The sequence below is a fragment of the Protobothrops mucrosquamatus genome, unplaced genomic scaffold (genome assembly GCF_001527695.2).
Source record: "Protobothrops mucrosquamatus isolate PMUCROS unplaced genomic scaffold, P.Mucros_1.0 scaffold_272, whole genome shotgun sequence".
Taxonomy (NCBI): domain Eukaryota; kingdom Metazoa; phylum Chordata; class Lepidosauria; order Squamata; family Viperidae; genus Protobothrops; species Protobothrops mucrosquamatus.
This window is the reverse complement of record NW_015386348.1, coordinates 84,835-104,148: the sequence shown is the minus strand read 5'-3', so window position 1 is coordinate 104,148 and position 19,314 is coordinate 84,835. Positions and strand designations below refer to the sequence as shown.

The 19,314-nt window shown below is 38.4% G+C and overlaps 1 protein-coding gene across 1 annotated transcript in view; it reads right to left on the bottom strand.

Moving 5' to 3' along the window:
• The window catches only part of SLC7A1 (solute carrier family 7 member 1), a 33,680-nt gene extending 26,659 nt beyond the window's left edge, over positions 1-7,021 (bottom strand). Inside the window, exon 1 of the mRNA XM_015831681.2 lies at positions 6,969-7,021. The gene's annotated coding sequence lies outside the window, so the exon portion shown is untranslated. The remainder of the gene's footprint in view (positions 1-6,968) is intronic.
• Between the last annotated feature and the right edge of the window lie 12,293 nt (positions 7,022-19,314).

Here is a 19,314-nt window from a genome sequence, read left to right as displayed (position 1 = left end):
AATAAAGTTGGAAGGGACCTTGGAGGTCATCTAGTCCAACCCCCTGCTCAGGCAGGAAACCCTACACCATTTCGGACAAATGGCTGTCCAGTCTCTTCTTAAAAACTTCCAGTGTTGGAGCATTCACCGCTTCTGGAGGCAGGTTGTTCCACTGGTTAATTGTTCTAACTGTCAGGAAGTTTCTCCTTAGTTCTAGGTTACTTCTCTCCTTGATCAGTTTCCACCCGTTGCTTCTTTACAAGGTTCAGGAAGGAAGCATTGTCAACACACCCAAACTCTCTACTGAGAGAAACTGTGATTAGTTGCAAGCCAGAACTGAAGGCTATAAAGCCAGAAACATACTTTACAAACTCATACACGCTGTGCCAGTATGAACAAATACTCTAGAAAAATTATATAAAGTAATATACTAAGAAAAACTATTTCTTTATTCTAAAAAAGACCCCTTTTTTAATGCACAGACACTGTAAAATGCCTTACAGCTCAATCTCTTAACAAGATTAAACTGTAAGAAAAAGTTGGCATCATTTTGCAAGTTAATGTATCTTTCTAATACAGGTGGGTTTATGTTCCTAAACTAGAGAGACAGGGAATTCTGGAGTACTCTGAAGTTATTGCAACCAGAGTAAATTCTCTATATTGCTATGATAAAAGAAAAAGTATTTAAATACTTAGCTAATTCCTCACTATTCTGCTCTAGCATTAATCCTAAAATCAGTCCATGTTTCTTTGCACACTAACTTTAATTAGCAATAATAACTTTAAATCAATGGACTGTGTTAGACATCAGACATAAAAAAGTTCTCTTTTAAAGCTATGGTTAATTAACAACTTATTGATTGCATAAGTGATAAGCAAAGCTACTGCTTAAATTTGAATTAAAAAAGAAAAAAGTGTACAGTATAAACCTAAAGGACAAAGGTTTTTTTTATTACTTATGACTGCCTTCCCAATGTTGGTGTCCAAATATGCAGACCAACACCCAGAATTAACAGAAAAGTTTGCTAGCTACAGAACATTTGGAACTAATGTCCAAATATCAGGCAAGCATCCAAGTTGGAGAAGACTGGCTTAGGAGAACACAGGAAGCTGTGCAGTCATTCATCCAGCTCAAGAGCGTTTACCCCAATTGACAGCAGCTCTTTGTGATTTTAGTCATTCCAGAAAATGACTAGGATTAAATCTGAAATCTTTTGCATACAAATGACAATTATAATGAGGTGTGGAATCTAAGAACAAATTTAATATTTATAGTACAACCATCTATAATGAAAGGGGAAACCAATTAAACTATCCTTGAGATGTAGTTGCCTAACATTTTCATAAAAGTCTTCAGAGATGGAAAACAACTGTAATGAGTAATCTATAGATAGTTCAACAGCTGTACAGATCTTATGATAATGAAGTTTTTCCCTGTATTCGACAAAATCTGGTCCTAGATTTAGTGCCTTTAGTTCCTGATCATCTTTTTACATATCTCAGAACTGATGCCATATCTTCCTTCAGTGTTCTTTTCACCACACTGAACTGTATAACCTGTGCCAGTTTATAAACTCTGCAAGTCTCAATTACTTGTCATTATTATATTCTCGGAATTTACCCATTAGTTATTATTTCTTTTACTCCACTCTTCCTGAGATAAAACTGTTCTTTGGCACAACTAAACAAAAACAGCCTAGGCTAGCTTATTCCCTATCCTGAAAACAGTATAGCCTGAACACAACTGTTGATGTTGGCACATCAGTTGTTGATGTTGAAAGCCATGGAATGACATGTATCTCCCCTCAAACAGAATACTATCAGAACTGCTACAGTTCATCTTCTGTACCTTTAGTCTTGATATCTATTCTAGGTACAAATCAGTAACAATCATACTTGAGTAATTTTCCTTATGATGCTTTGAGAAACTAATAAGTGTATAAATGTTAAGTTACCATCCCCCTGTAGATTTTAAAGCATTAAACATGTCACTATCTCCACTATAATTGCTCCCTGAAATACAGTACAGAATTCTCAGGAGTTCTGGAAACTCCAAGCATATCTGGAAGACAGGAGATTAGGGAAGACTGCCGACTACTGTCTGCAGCTACAAACACTGAAAGTTCAGAGCAAAGATGATTGTCCGGGTACATAGTACCAGAGTGCAAGCTTGATTGTAGTCACATTAAACTAGACTAAAATGTCTAAACAGTATATTTTGCTTGGTCTACCCGGCACAAACTTTAGATGAAATCTATTGACTAACTAGTATGATTTCGATATGACACCTCCCTTGATGCTCGCCAGGCTTCAGACCTGATCTAGTACTTTTTCTAGATTTTTTTTTAATGGAAAGGTAGCATGTTTTAGATGCTATTGGGAGTTCCTATTGGGAAATCATTTTCTTAAAGTCAATGGCTGAGGCCCACAGCTTTGTTTGTAAGTATGCCCATCTGTCTAGTAAAAAGACAAAAGCAAACCAAACTGGTAGACAGCTTTAGTTAAGAAAACAAGGTGTAGGATCTGCTTTAATGTTTATGCTTGATCACATTATCCTTACTAGTCATTTTGTGAGAATTCTGTTAAACTTCCAAATCTGTTAAACAAGCTGTTAACCTTTCAAATCTGCTCTACAATCAAAAAAACCACAGAATTTAATAAAAGGGAATTATGCTTTTCTTCTGGTGAAACTGATGTTTGTTGGTTAAATGAAACATTATTTCTATGGAACAGTTGATAACTACAAATACCTACCTGCCAATTCATCACATCATTAGTTAACATAAAAGGATATCTTCAAATTGGCATATATAAATCCTTAGATAAAAGATATTGGTGAATCTTAAAGCCTCTCACAAAGACAGGCCAAAACCCAGCTTGGCACCCATTTTTAATATGCTACATTTTGCATACCAGTACAAGTTAAAACTAGCACTTAAAAGAGTGTGGAAACGGACTGGATGCTAGTAAAGTTGATGAAGTATATACCTGTTATAGTAGAAACTGCTCAGTTGGTAATTTAAATAACCTATTTTGGACCATATGTCTTGCAATATACTACCGTAGTCTAAACAGGATCCTACCAAAGAACATCACAACTGATATCTGTGCTAAAGCTAATAAAGGGCATGAAGTCACTATATGGCCAGGACAGCACATGGCTAGGATCATTTCCAAAGGATACAAATTTGTAACTACAACTCCATATCCAATAAAACAAGTTCACTATATATAGGAGCATTAATGCTACGAATTATAGTACGTGATAAGAAGATATATCCTATTTTCTATTTTTTACTTATTAAGAAGGCATACCAGTGATTTCCATAAAGAAAGAAAGCAGTTCTCAAGGGAATGAAGGCATAATGAAAAATAGATAAGTAGAATAGGATAGCAAATTGCAATAGGTTGCATTCATGCAGTTTTATATAGCAAGAACTATTGTGGGTACCTAATTATGTATTGAAAAAATCACTTTCATAAAATGCTAAGAAGCTAATTACAAAGAAAATGAAAACTAAAACTTCAATTTATCTTGTCACAGTTCATTCTGTCCAAACAGAAAGGGAACTTTTTATACTGGAATATTGAAAGTGTGACTGTATGTCATAACAGCTGTTCAGGACCAGCTTTAGGCAAAGGTCCTGGCCTAGGGCATCAAAGTTTAGGAAGCAGCAATGCTGTTTCTCCTACCAAAGCATTCTAAAAATTCTAATGTAGCTGCATGCTTGTGTGTGCATATTGCCAAAGTATCACCCAATTTTTCTGTTTTATTTTTTTACTTTTCTTCTGACACCTTCTACCTGAGAACAGATCCATATTAACACCAAATAAATGAAAGTCTGATTATTCCTCTGTAGACAGCATATATTTTTCAATAGTAACAGGAAGCTCACCTTTAGATATGATCACTATACCTCAGTAGATGACTGTTGCAGCAATTGTGCATCATAGTCTATGCTTTATATGAACCTTGGAGATCAATAAGATTGCAGTGAAAACTACAATGTACTACTGTACATTAATTCCATAAATGAGAAAAAGCATGAATTAGCCCTAACAATAGACAAAATACTTCAAAAGGCAAGCTTAAACAAAGCCGAGAGCTTATTTTCAGATAATTACACCATAATTACAAAACCATAATTGCAGAAGTAAAAGCATCAAAGTCTGCATTCATTTGTTCCAGTTCACACATGTGTTAGTTTCATTCTTTATTTATTTAACCTTACTTACCTTTTTATTTTCTTCAGTTTCAGAATCAAATAAAGTCAATCAAGGAATGACAAAACTTTAATGTCAGTTCATTTCACTGGCAGGGTTCAGACATAGTATACATAACCTGTTGTTACCTGTTTGCGTTGCACATTTCTATCTTCCTATCATACATTAAAAAAAGATTTTAAAGTCCTAAAAATAGATTGCAGGCTGTTGTGTGCAAATCAGACAAATGATGACTTCTAAGGGAGCCAAAACAGTAAACCAAACTACTTTCAACTAACAATGTGTGCAATGTTTGGATTTGTGCAAAATAAATTGTTCATGGCTAACCAGAAAAGCTTACAATCAGTTTGCAGTTGAATTACCCACTTGGTTTGATTTTATACAGCTTACAGACTGCTCTAATCATAAACTAACTTTGAGTGGCATACAGTTCCCTCACCATAACTCAGGTTACTTTTAGTTCCCTGGTTCTTCTACACCCAGAGAAGAAGATTACTTAGAAATACACTCTGCCAATCTTCAAAGAGTCAGGATGGTACAGCAGTTTCAACATGGCACTCTTCTGGCATACCCTCTCTTCTACCTTTTTTTCTTCCACCACACCCTCCACCCAAGGGGAACAGGAAGTGAGTGAAACCAAACCTTTCCTCTCCTATAACTTTAATAGCTCCAACCTTCAGAGAATTTTAATTTCCTCTCCCCATTACAAAAAAATAATAATGAATTATTAGCCAATCATCCAGCCTGGACAAAATCTAGAAAGACTGGACAGTCTACAATCAGCTATAAGTCATTTGGAACCTAAGTACTCACACATGGTTCATTAAAGATCAGTCCCCACAAAGGTGGAAACATGTTTTCATGTCCAAATGTGGTTCACGTAGCCAGAATCAATGGAGGGTCACCAGGACAATGATCACTGTTGAAATTCTTGGTTGCAGAACACCTAACATCAGTCCTTGGTATCTCCTGCCCAGTGACAATGCTCTTCTGATTTTTTTAAAACCTGGGTGAAGCTTTAGGTCTTACCTGAGCATTTCAATCTATTGCATGCCACAAAATGGTAGGTAACCACTATATTAAAATACAGCATGAAGTCTCATGGACTTTTGTACATGGTAGCTGTAGCGAGACTGCTATAGACACAAAGATGGAAAGATTCTGAAATACCCACAATGGAGGAACAGTTAATAAACATCATAGTATTTGCAAATATGTAAAATTAACTTATTGAATGGAGAGAAGACAACAAGTACATTTATTAGTGATTGGATATCCTTTATGGACTTTTTACTGAAAATGGAAAAAATGAACTGGTGACATAGATTTGATGAGTAAAAAGGATAATACTGGAAAGGGAATTATCATGTAACCTTAAAAGAGGGAAGATAGATGACAATCTTATTTGTAACTGTATAAAGATCAGAAACAGAATCTTTATATGTGTTCTCTTTTTCTTTCTTCTCTTTTGTTTACTTTTTCTGTTTATTCATTTGTTCTGTATTTTTATTTATTCTTTTTCTTTAAATCTGCAGTTTTATTACTGTACAAAATCATTTAATAAAAATTAAACTCAACTCACAGTATGGTCAGGGAACAGAAAAGATGGGGGCATAGACTGTTCACCCTCATCTTAAGAAAGAGACAGGATGGTATTTTTCTTGATAGTTATTGTGTTTATGTTGGCAGCTATTTAGAGTGATGGGGAGCAGGGAGACAATCTCTTTATATTATAACAATATAACTTCCAGGGCAAACTTAAGCAAAGGAGTCATCATTCCTTTCAAAGTCAAAATTTCCACTGCAGGAGACACGACACTGAAACCAGTTTTGGAACTTTATGTGTAATTTGCCTAGAAAATATATACTGTTTGAGAGCGATTGTTTGTGTCCAGTTCACAAGAGGAAGGAGGCAGGGAAAAAAAAACCCCGATTCATAAAACAACCATTAACGATACACTGAGCAACCACCCTATATTCTTTCCATAGATTACTAAGGCAAACACAAGTTTCGTTACCATAAATAAACGCAGAACCATCTTATTTACTTCGTGGGTTACAATTGCATCAGGGGGAATATCCCGAACCGAAACCAACCCAAATCAAATTAAGGGTGAAACTGTCCAGTTGTTGGATTTTAAGTGATGAGTCACTTTAAAGAATCGTCCCCCCACCCACCCCCGCCATTGCATGATCCGAAAAAAGGACCATTTAAGGAAGGACGTGTGTCATCCCTTAAACCCAATTAGCTTAGCCGCTCGGCGCCTACGATCTGAGCCTGGAAAGCGCCCTAGGAAGGTCGGGAGAAGAGGAAAAACGGAAAGCCGATCCAATCCGGTCGCTAGCCCGCGTGCTCCGATCTACTACCTAGGCAGGGCGCATGCTTCCGTCCTCCTCCACATCGCCTATCGCTATAAACATTGCATCATGCACCACGCTGCTTGCAAAATGGACTCCCAGCCTGGCGTGCAGCTGAGCGCCGAAGCACACGTCGCTCGGTGCAACCGGCTCGGGGGAAATTCGTCCGGAGCCACGGATGAAGAGTTCTCCGTCTAGCGACCCCGGCTCACGGAGAAAGCGGGGCGGTCCGAATGTCGTCGCGGCTTTCTCTTTAGCCTGGTCTGCCTCCTCGCCCCCCCCCCCCCCGCGATCTCTCATTCAGGGCATCTCGGCAAGGCTGAAAGCCACCCGGCTCAGGAGACGGTAGAGGAGAAAGGAAGGGCAGAGAGCATGGAAACCTTGCCAGGGCGTCATCGGCTACTCACCTAGCTCGTGTCCGGGGATATTTCTACTACAGCCGGTGTAGAAAAGAAGAGAGGGAAAGAAAAGGGACACTGAAGATGACCCGGAGTTGGGAAGCGAAGCGAAGCGGGACCTGCCGGGCGCGGAGCTGTTGTGGCAGCGCCGAAAAGCTCACAGCAGGCGCCCTCGGCGTTGCGCTCTTACAACCGCTCCCGCGGGTACTCGTGGTGACTCCGCCTCTCACTCTGGAGTCGACTGTAGTGAATGAAGGAAGGGGAGGGAAATTATAATAACCCAAAAAAAAAGAAAGAAACAGCCTGGGGGTTGAGGAGGGCGGAGGAAAAGAAAAAAGGCACAGAGGGAATGGTTGCTCGTAACAACCACTCAGTTGCGTCCTCCCTCTTTCTCCACCTCCGGCTGGTTCATCGCGGGGAAAGACAAAAGCGCCGAGCGATATTTGAAAAACAAAAGGAGGCACGTGCCGGACTACCCCAACGGCCGACTCGTGGCCCTGAAGACGCCTACGCGGTTACAAACCCCGGGTGGGAACCGACACGCGCGACGGGCTTTCCGCCGCCAGCATTCCCGCCTAAAGGTGTGGCGGTGGGCAAGACGAGGAGACAGCCCAGCAGTGCTCGGGCCTCCTTCTTCACACGCGCCAGTTCTTGTCCCTTGTATAAGCGCGGCGGAAGCCACTTCAAAGCCGAGCGCCTTTTCTTATTCTCGAGCGTCGTAATTTGGAGAGCTTCCGACGAGGCCAGAGAGTCCGTAGTAGTGAGAAAGAATAGCTGGAGGGATGGAAAACAGCGTAGCCTTCCTAGCCCGGAGTTCTACAATTGTTTTGGACTTCAACTCCCATGATCCTCGCCGAGGAAAAGGCAGGATTCGGTGACGCCCGACATCTACACTCTGTCCCCTAAACCTTGAATGGCTTATTCGTTCATTTGGGCAAGAGAAAATTGTTTAAAATATATTCTGATATGCTGTATTTAAATGTCTCCAAACTGAAAGACATCCTAATTTTTTTTAAAAAATATTTTATACGGCTCTTCAGTAACATTGTGCATTTCATCAACCTATGTCTACCTGAGTTAGGATTTATTGAATGACTTAGTTACCTGGGATCACGGAAACAAACCCCGCAGATTGCGTAGGGTCCGCCCCCATCTTCTACTAGAGCAGTGGTTCTCAACTGTGGGTCGGGACCCCATTTGGGGTCGATCGACCATTTCATGGGGGTCGCCAAGGAAGGCTGTCCGCCATTTTTTTTGTCCGCCATTTTTTCCCCTTTTCCGGCAGGTGCCTTACCTCCCTTGGGCTGGGCCAGCTGGTGGTCGGCCTGCTCCGTCTCTGCCGCTTGCCAGGGGGCGGTGCAGGGGGCGGAACCACGCATGTGCGGCACTCCCGTGCAGGGAAAGTCCTCGACTTACGACCGGTTGGGTAGTCCTCGACTTACGACCGGTTTAGTCCTCGACTTACGACCGGTTTAGTCCTCGACTTACGACCGGTTGGGGTCGCGGCATTAAAAAGGTTGAGAACCACTGTACTAGAGGCCTTTTTAAGAATCCCGACAATGGATAAGGCAGTCAAAATAAAAATCCGAAAAAAATGCCAAATTCATAAAGGCAACAAATTAATGCAATAATCTATAATGATCACTTTTCGGGGGGGAAACCCTTTTAGGTTCAATGGGACATATTTCCAGATGCACGTGTAATGCAGGAACAAGAACATGTAAAACAGGAACAAAACTCTTTAATGTAAAAGTTGAATTTCAATGGAATGTGCTGTGTAGAGCACGAAACATTTCTATTAATGTCTGAATCTGACATAACAAAGATTCAGGTGGCACTTGAAAGATGAAAAAGAAATATTTTGGGTGCTACAAGAGTCTCTTATTGGGTTTTCCCCTGTACTGTATACAGCTGTTGTGTTTTTCCTGGTAGTTGTGTACACAAAGCTTCAGTCCAAAGGGCTATTTCAAACTAGAGCTGTGGTGCATTCTGAATGTAAACATGGTTAAATTGTATGGATTATGCACTCACATTTCACCTACAGATAGTAAAAGTTAGAATAACTTTCTTAGCTTCTTTTAAGTGCTATTAAAAAAAAACCTGCCATGTTGCTTGAATCCTTCTGCAGTTGGGCTGGCAAGGAAATGCCTGGTAATCCTCTATCTGGCTTGCATCACTTACTGAGCAGTGTTTCAGGAATGCAGTGAGGGCTTTCACAGCTAAGTACTGTATGGTCATTTAGCAGCAACCTTGTTAATGTAGATGCATGCATTACAACTGCCCATGCAGAATAGTCCCATAAAAATACCATATGTACCACTATCTACAAAGAATATTATTTAACTTGGAATCATCGGCATTTTATAATTATGATTATCGTAAGTGTATTAGCCACCCAACTCCAATGGACTTTTTTTTGGGGGGGGGGAGAGATGTGGAAGATTTTTTTAAAAAAACATCAATTGAAGTAAGCATCGGGATGTTTGGAAGATAATAAAATTTTTGTGGTAAAATATTAAGGAGTTAACATTCAGCAGAACATTTTAGCAAAGGCAATCTTCCATTCCATTTATTTTGGAAAAATAAGAATTGCAGTTAGTGGAATAATAATGCAAAATGGATAAGGTGACACACACATGGATGGGCCAAAATTTTCTGTGTTTTGCTGGCAGAAATTTATTTTTAACCACATTAAACCTATTTTATGGCATGTGTCCCATTTTGGGCTGTTTTTTATTTACTGGTAGAAAATCATGTCACCAGTTATTAACAACTGATCAGAGAGGAACAATTTCTTGGTGAGACAAGCAGCTATATAAACATGCTAAATGAATACAATACATTTGCAGGTTTGTAGACCTCAGGTGATTCAGCCCGTTTTATTTATATTTTGAGGATGGTATTTTGTTCTTATAAAGCAATTTTTGTATGAATTTGCTATTCAGCCTTAGCTTGACTGGAAGAGCTTTGAAAAGGAAGAGGAATCTCACAGAGCTTCAGTCTCACTTATATACCAATTTCATAATTATCATTTATAAATTTACATATAATTTATCCCTCAAAAGAATCATGGATGCTGGGCTGCTAAGAATACTTTTGGTTATCTTTATCTGCAAAAGTCTTATCAGAAATGTGGATAGTAGCAACGAGAGGGAAAGATGGCTTGCTTACTAATATCCAGATCCTCCAGCATGGAAACTTTTTCTCGGAGAATTCTATGTGATATCGGTATTAGAGTATTTTTGGTATCAGATTAAAATTGCTCTATTCTCCTGAAATTTTAAAAGATGCCATGTTCCTGTGGTTTGTATATTTCATTTCCACTGGATTTTTAAATTTCATGTTAATTTCATTAGGTGCTAAAACTACAAAACATGTAGTTTGATGTGTGTACTGTATGTGTTGAATTTAATTCTAGATTTGTGTTTTCATGTTTGTAGAATAGTCAAAGGGCTGAGTGCTTCCAGAGAAGAACCTTATTTCCAAACACTCTGTCCTACCCAGAGGTAGCCAACTTTTTGTTCACAAAAACAAAAAGTGCACATGCCCTATAACTAGTATTAGAAACTGTACACCTGACACTTTAATCTATAGAAAGCAATTTATAACAGGCAAGACATTGTGGGCTACAAGGTGTGAATTCCTAGGGATCTGATTGGCTGGCACTGTAGGGAAAACTGAGCAGTTCCTTGGTCTCTGTGTGTGTAAATAATAGATATACCTATTGTTAGGCAAAATGGGACTTTTCAGAGAACATCAAGTTGGGGAAGTTTCTTATTAAAGGAGATAGAATGCTGAGGTCATCAGGCTGATTGAGATTGGAATACAGTATTGGGGTTTTTCTAGGTTGCCATTCCCTTGTAAGAGCTGCCCTTGGAGTTTACTATTTACTGGTGAGGAGGCTTCTATTCTTTGCCTTATATGAGATTTAGAGGGGATTTGTTGCGGGTGGGGGAGCAGAAGGGTTAATTTGGGTCTAATAAGATTAGGCAAAGATATGAAGATTTGAGCTTGAGGTCAAAGATTTGACCATGGTCATGTCGTAAACATGGGAGGAGAAGACAAGGGGTGCAGTCTCCATTCTGTTTATTAGATTTATTTTCTCCACTATAATTAAACTTATATGATGCCCAACTCTCAACAACTCTGGGCAGCTAGCAGGCTGATAGTCATCAAATTATGCAGCAAAAATAAAGTAGAACATAAACATCATATCAAAAAAGAATTCCTAACCAATAAAATTAGAACCAGGTTATTACAGTCATTTTTCTTTGAGAAGTAAAGAAAAATAAGAGATTGGTGGCTGTTACTCATTGGAAAATTTGAATCTGTTTTTTTCCAAACAGTATAGAACTTCCACATTTCATTAAACAATAACTTCAAGCTAAGTTCAAACTTTGCAGTCCTTGATGCACCAAGGACTCCACAGTTCAATCCTGAGCTATCTATATTCTCTTCAATTGTAACTTCAAACTTAATGGCTGCAATTTGAGCATTGTTTTCATTGTTGCTTATACCTATGTCAGATGGAGATTATGAAGAGGATGGAGTCTGGTATGTTTGGGAGGGGCAGAACAACTACAATAGCAACTGCCTAAACATCTGCATTAAAAAGAAGCAGTGACAAATATTTTATGATATTGTTTATCTTCTCTTCTGCAGATGCAGCCTCTTTCACATAAAAAATACCTATTTCTAACTGATACAGCTATCCCACAGTGCAGCTAAACTTCAATTTGTTTTCCCTTCTCAACAGTGCTCTTTCATGTGTCAGTAATAACCTTGACCCTGGCTTTACCAAACACCAAATGTTTTAAACGTTTAAGGATTGAAATAAATGACTAAAAAAAAAGGGAAATTGTGGATAGAAAATAAAACATCAGTAAATACACAGAGAATTTTAAATTGTTGTAAAATTTAGCATTTATTATTTCATTGATAAATTAATGGAATATATAAAATTAAAACCCTTGTATCATCTTGAAAAACAGTAATGACAGAACTCTTAAGCTGTAATATTTATAACCATTTATAATTTCACACCATTTATCATTATCTAAAATAATCTTTTGAAAAGAAGAAAACACAAAAAATACTAAAAACAATCAGTGAAAGTAATATTACATTCTAAAATTCCCTCCCACCATACCCAGGTCGTGATTACATCAAATTATTTATAAATATTTAAAATGCCTCTGATTATTACCTTTACATGAAATATTTCTTCCTTAATACCATACTCTAGTCTAAGCCAATGTTTCTCCACCTTGGAAATTGTAAGATGTGTGGGCTTAAACTCCCAGAATTCTCTGGCCGGTAAGCTGGAGAATCATAAATTAGCCAGTTTGATATAGTGGTTAAGATGTTGGCCTAAAACCAGGAGACCCTGAGTTCTAATCCCACCATAGGCATGAAAGCCAGCTGATGCCAGTGTGCCAGTGATTCTCTTTCAATGCAACCCACCTCACCGGGTTGTTGTTGTGGTGAAAGTAGGAGGAAAAACTATTATGTATGTTCACTGCATTGAGTTATTTATAAAAAATAATAAAGGTTGGATCAAAACATGTAATAAATAAATAAAATAAAGTTTCATGAAACTAGTCTGCTGTGATTAGAGTTCATTCATATATCTATTCAAATGTAACATTACAAATACTACAAAAAAGTAATTGATATGAACAGATTACCACTTCTGAATTACGTATATTATCCTGCAACTCTGAGGGATATAAAAATTTAAGCTGTGCAGATAAAAGTGAAATATCGCAAGACTAACAGGATAAACTAGTGCTGAAATAAACAATTTATGTTGGGTGAAATAGATGTGTGTTCAATGTTTAGAATTGTTGCTTCAACTGTTCACAAGTCTGGAATAGATGCCATGGGCACCAGAATATTCAAGTCCTCAACTCTACATAACCTCCTACATACTGTCCATTATGGAAATGTCTCCAGAAGGTTAGTATTGGGATTTAGTCTTCCAGTGGTCAGAGCTTCAGCATCTAGTGGTCATTTCAGTGGGGCCAATGGCTCAGAAGCAAGCAGAGTAGTCCTGAACAGGATGAGCATGTTCTGTAGGCAATATCAAAATTTAGCAGGACCAGTAGCAACAAGTGGCATTATCCAAGTTCTACAAGTTGAAAGAAAACAGATTAATCTGTCAATTTCTTCTCTTAGTCAGGCACACAAACCATGTTCAAGGGCAGAATCAAATGGATAGGGCCCTGACAGAGCGCCTATTAATTCAGTATATATAATTAAAAAAATTAGGGAAAACAAGTTCAGACTTAATTACAAAAAATAATGAACAATTATTTGCCTTAGCTATAAAATCAGAACAAAGAAACAAAGAAAATTTTCTGGGGAGAAAATGCTTTGTGTGCTCCACCCCAGTCTACAATACATATGTTGACCTGAGGTCTCAGCATCTCTATTTCTGACACAAGAATAATATTGCCATCATGATGTTGATCATATTAGCTGGAGATGACAGAAGTTATTATACAGCATATTTGGAAGGAATCATGTTGAAGCAGGCTGTTTTTTATACACAGAGTTAAATCAACTCTTAAAAATGCTCAGCCAGATCTACAGTGTTTCCTAATACTGTAAAGACAGTTTCCTTCTGTTACTTAACGGTGGCTGACTGTTGAGAGAGACTCCTGGATGAACTTCCACTTAGCATTAAAAAAAAGTGCAACCATCCACTCAAGTTCTGGAAACTTTCTCTTTTATTGTAATCTTACATAATACACAGATATGGATTCCCAAGTTAACTGAATGATTTGAGCTTCCACAGCACTGTGAATCATATGCTAAATGAGAATACTTGACATACTGACCTACAAAATTAGCCAACCATATTTTAGATTAGTATATTATGCAAACACATTTTTTTGCTGATCCTGGCTAAACCCCGCATTCTTCACATGATTAACTCTGAGTGACATATACACCTGCACATACTTGTGCTGTTGTTTGAGAATAAGTCCTACTAACTAATCCATATTTTGCATACAATTCTTTTTTCTTCCACAGAAATCCTAGCTAGAATCTGCTGTGTGATCTTTTGGCCCTCATTATGAACAAATAAGACCAACCTGGAAAAAGTATAGTGAGTTATCTGCCTTTGTGTTTGAACTCCTACTGTGACTGTAAGCCCCTAACTTTGTTCTGACAATGGCCTCAATCCATTCTTAGGCACCATACGAAACAACTCTACTACTTAGAAGAAATTCCTAAGCTTTTCCAAACCATGCTTCTAGATGTATGAACTGACACATGCTAAACCATGGTTTGCTTATCCATGATTTCTTGCATAGGGCAGGATTGGTTGATTCATATAACATGCAAATGGTAAAGAAAGTCAGGAGATCTTCTCAAATCCACTCAATGTGCCACGGTTGCTATGCAAGCTATCCAACATCCAGAAAGAAGCTGACTTATCAATCAGTTATTGCAGAACTAAGCAAGTTACAGGGAGGTGTAGTTTAGGGCTACCAAAAAGGGGGGAAAAGGTTTCCTGGCCATTTAGCTATCATCTTGTGACCATCGTTTATTTCCAATCCTGATTGCACTGGGCACAGAAGCCAGGACAAGAGAAGGCACAAGGCAGAAGAGCACATTCTGAGGCCCCAACAGCACTGCCAACATCTGGGCTGCCACTGGGTATTTATACTTAGCTTAGGAAGTTCTGAACGCTCACTGGCAAGAATATTTGCACCCACAGTTAAGGCAGCTACAGTTCTTCCTTGAGCAAGATACACATTGGAGACCTGGGTAACCGAAGAGTGTCACCTGGTGGACCCCAGAAGAAGAGCCTTTTTTGCCATGGCACCCACCTTTTGGAGCATCCTCCTCCATGAGATTAGGTTGGCCCTGTCCCTGCTAGCCTTTTGCAAGGTCTTGAAATTTTGCCTAAGCTTGGGGCGCTGGGTATGTAATAAATCCATTTTCCTTGTTGTGTTGGTAGGTGTTTGGGTGATGCCCGACAGCTATGTCTTTTACTTTTTATATTCTATAGTTTCTGTATATGTATTTATTTTATTGTAAACTGCCCAGAATCATGTAAAAGTGAGAAGGGCAGCTATATAAATCAAATGAATAAATAAATAAACCTCTACACTTCAGAATTAAACCCAGGGTGAAATAAATTCTAAATAAAGCTGAAATGTTCTGGCAGAAACACCCTAATATCTTGGCTCCATTTGCAGTTATTTAAGACAGACTGGAAATCAGAATGAGTGCCTGGTACCAGCAGAAAGATCCCACTAGTTAAGAGAAACAACTTGCTGAGAGGCAGTATGCATAACATATATTGTACAGCAACAAAGAATAATTAGTTTGTATATGGGAATCCTTCTTCTGAGTTATTCTTTGTATTCTCACATAATTTATGCTTTCTTGTCTTAATTGTTTTCATTCAACAATTTGCTGTGATTATAAATCAACTCTATGTGCCACCCAACCCTAGATTATTATTTTCATATTTGCATCATTTAACCCTCTCAGAAAAAAGTAGTTTTGCATAGCCATTTAGAACATGTCTCAAAAATAATAATAAAAATCCCCTCATATATTCATTTTTCTCCAATAGGAACTGTAAGCATTAATGAGTTAATGCATCCTAGCAATCTTTTTGACCTGTAGCACAGATGCATACATAACATTGTGATCTGCAAAGCTGATATGCCTTTGGTTTTTTCCCCTCCCCTCTAAAGCCTATAGTTTTGTTTCAAAGATATAGTTTTGTTTCTAAAGGTATGGTCTATCAGGCTACTATAGTCAGTTTATCAGAACTGGAAAATTGCAGGCTATCTTGAAGTATTTATGTTGCTTCATGCATGGAATTTGATGGGGTGGTTTTCCACTGTCTTCCATTTCTATTGCCTTGTTTTCTCCTACTACTGTGAAATCAGAGATTAATGGAAATAGTAAAACAAATGCTCTGTTTTATGAGAGAGTTTTTAAACGCAGTATTCTGGAATTGTGGCTGTCAAGACTGCCACGATGGATTTGGACTTTAAAAGTCAAAACTATATTTCTATCTCTATAAAGTGGGTTGCCTATGGAATATTTGGAGTATTTGTAATACATAAATTAAATTATAGGTAGTGACAGTAGTGTCCCTGTGGATAATTAGATAAGCCAAGATGCCAGCTGCACTATGTTATCAAAGCCCAACCCTTTTGTACACATTACATTGTTATCCACAAATACAAAAGGAACAGAACTTTGATTGTAGTCACCATCTTGACATCTTGAGATTACAGAGAGGCTTCCCTTTGTGCCCATGTGACTTTCACCCCTCTTTTCCTACTTGCTGCTCTTCAGGCCCTCAGCAAACATGGCCATTCTCATGGGTGTCTGCAGGGAGGGGTGCAAGTTGTGAATGTGCATCACAAATCATGTCCTCGTGTGCATCAATTCAATGCAAGTACAAACAGGTAGGAGATGTATTGGGAAGCCCTATTGCAGGGGTGTGAAACTGGCAGCCTGCGGGCCAGATCCGTCACATGCAGGGCACACCCACCCCTGCTCCACAAAGGCAAGAAACATTGCGATATGTCACGATATGTAACATGACACAATCAAGTTTGACACCCGTGCCCTATTGCATCTTTCATCGTTTTTGCATCATCACAGTTTCTATGGCCATTCTTGATGCAGGAGGACCCAAAATATTTCCATCTACACTCAGTTTCACATAATTTAAAACATTTTTGGTGTTTTTCCCCATTTATTGTGAAATACCTTCAATTGTTTACCTGGATCTCCACCCTTCTTAGGAAAATGAAAAGACATAATAAGAAGACCTGCAATGTGATTTAGTTTTTGCTGAAAACTATGATGCCTCTTTGTCTGGAGTATTTTACTGACAAAGGTATCATATACTGGCACAGAAATTCTCACCTGACAACAACCAGCATGTCACTCTTCACATATCTGCCTCCAGGGCTTCTTTACTCATAGCATTCCATCCTCTGTTCTTACCTGCATCTACACTGTGATGTCAGCACAGGAAGTAATGGCTACACCAAACATTGTAAATGACATGCTTGGGTTGAAATGTGTGAAGACCTATTGGGTAGTGTGGAATCTGGTTCCAGATGACTTCCTAGTTCAAACCAGCAAGTCACCTGGGAACACTGACAGGTAACATTTATCCCTTCTTTCTTTACTGTTCAGGTTATAAGTAACCTTGTTTACAGAGCCAACATTTCTTCTTTTACAGAGCCATTTCTTCTTTGTTCTTTATAAACTAATAAGAGATTTTTACTTATTAATAACTTAATTTATTCACAATAACTAAATAAAACTGCTTACAGTCCTTTGATCTCCTTTCTCTGGTAGAACCCTAATTACTTAGCTAATTCCTGCTTTTGTTTTTTCTAAGCTTTCTTTATTATCTAAGGTATTAAACATTCTGTTTTCACTGTTTAGAAGCCATGTCACGGCATTTCCCATTCTTGGAATCATCAAGTATTTGTAATTCACAATACCCAATAAGCACCACTATCATTTTAAGGTTTATTCTACCCTCTGTTCAACCTTGCCCCACCCCAATAAACTTCTGTTATCTGCAGGCTCTCCAATTATTGTGCCTCTAGAAATCAGAGGTGCTGTTTTTAACGAGCCTTGTGTTGGTGGTTGTGGTTGTTTTATATTATTCTTGGATAACACTAACTAAATCTTGGAGTTTGGTCTTGGTCTTGCCTCTGTTTCTGACAGTTCCTATGTGAAGACAGCCATTTTTCTGGAACTAGCTGCCACTAACTCATTTTCCTTCTTATGTGCTTCTGTCAGTCTTGACAATATAAGATCAAGAGATTGTCCTTCCACAGTTGCTATTACTGACTGTTCATGCTGATCTCATAATTTAATACAAATTGGAGGAGGGCTGGATTTAATCGCAATTCAGAAAGATGCAGTAGAGTTGGGAAGTAAATAAATTTATTAAAAGTGGCAGAAGGTTTGCCATGAGAAATAGTAAAGTTAATTTGGGTGATAAGGGTCTTAGAGACATAGAGGCATGAACTGTAACTGGAAGGAATCAGTAATGCTAAAACAGGATCCTCAGAAATGCTAAAGTAAATAACGGCAAATAGAATTAGAAAACTGAGGGGGAAGTAAGTAAGTAAGTAAGTAAGTAAGTAAGTAAGTAAGTAAGTAAGTAAGTAAGTAAATCCAGCCTGGAGAGCAAAGAAGAAATAAAGACTTCTCATGTAGGAGACTTCTTTCTTCAGCACTGTGCCCAGCCAGTGATTCAAATCAGTTGGCATACTTGGCAACATGGATAAAGAATCTGGAAATTTTACCCATGAGGGAATTACTCTGTGGATTTGGTTGAGCCAAAGGGAGGAGGAGCAGATGGGATTCAGAGGGATTATGAAGGAGGAGATCTGAAAAGGATCAAGATGCCAGGAAGAGGTGAGAAGAAGAAAAAAAAGCTGCTTGAGACAATGCAGAGACCTGGGCATTTGGCAAGAGAGGAGAGAGAGCTGATTTGTGGGAAGAAGTACACTGAATTTTAAAATGTACTGCACATTTAAGGAGACTATTATTTCTGAGTAAGCCTTTAGGAAACGCAGAAGGATTCATTCACAATGAGTTATAATTGTTTAAAATTATTCTTCTGCCTATGTAACACTATATACCTATACAGTTATTGGTTTCTCAGTACAAATGTTTAAAGAATGTTCTAAAAAGTTTGTTCATAGTTAAATGTTCATCTTTTTCTTACAGGATTCATGTTTTAAACTCAGGGCCATATATTGTCCTAAAACAGGAACTACTATCCCCCTCACTGGGAAATTCTGGGAGTTGAAGTCCACAAGTTTTAAAATTGCCAAGGTTGGACACCCCTGGTCTACAGTCATAAAGTCATACCGATAATGGTCACTGCAATTACTCTTTTAGTCAGGGTTGTCTGATTAGGGGAGGCAAACTCCCACTGGCGTCTTTTTGTCCAGGAATTAATCTCTATTAATCTCTACTTCTAATCTCTTAAAACTATAAATCTTTCTCTGAAAAAAATAATTAAATGTGGAAGGTATACTGCACACACATGATGATCAACCATTTGAGCTCAGTACTAGAGGTTTTTGCCAACAGTTGTTTGATAATCCTAAAAGTTTCATCATGTAGCCAAATGTTTGAAAAGTCACAAGTCAGGAATATTGAGGTAAACCTACTGGACAGAAATAACTGCACTCAAGACATCCAGAAGGGAAGTCTAATGAGAAGTCTGATAATCAACAGCTGGGTTCCATAATTCCCAGTTTTTTAACTGAACATCTATTAGCAAATAGTTACAGAAAAATCTAACATTTTGCTGCTATCTTCTAGTTGTCCA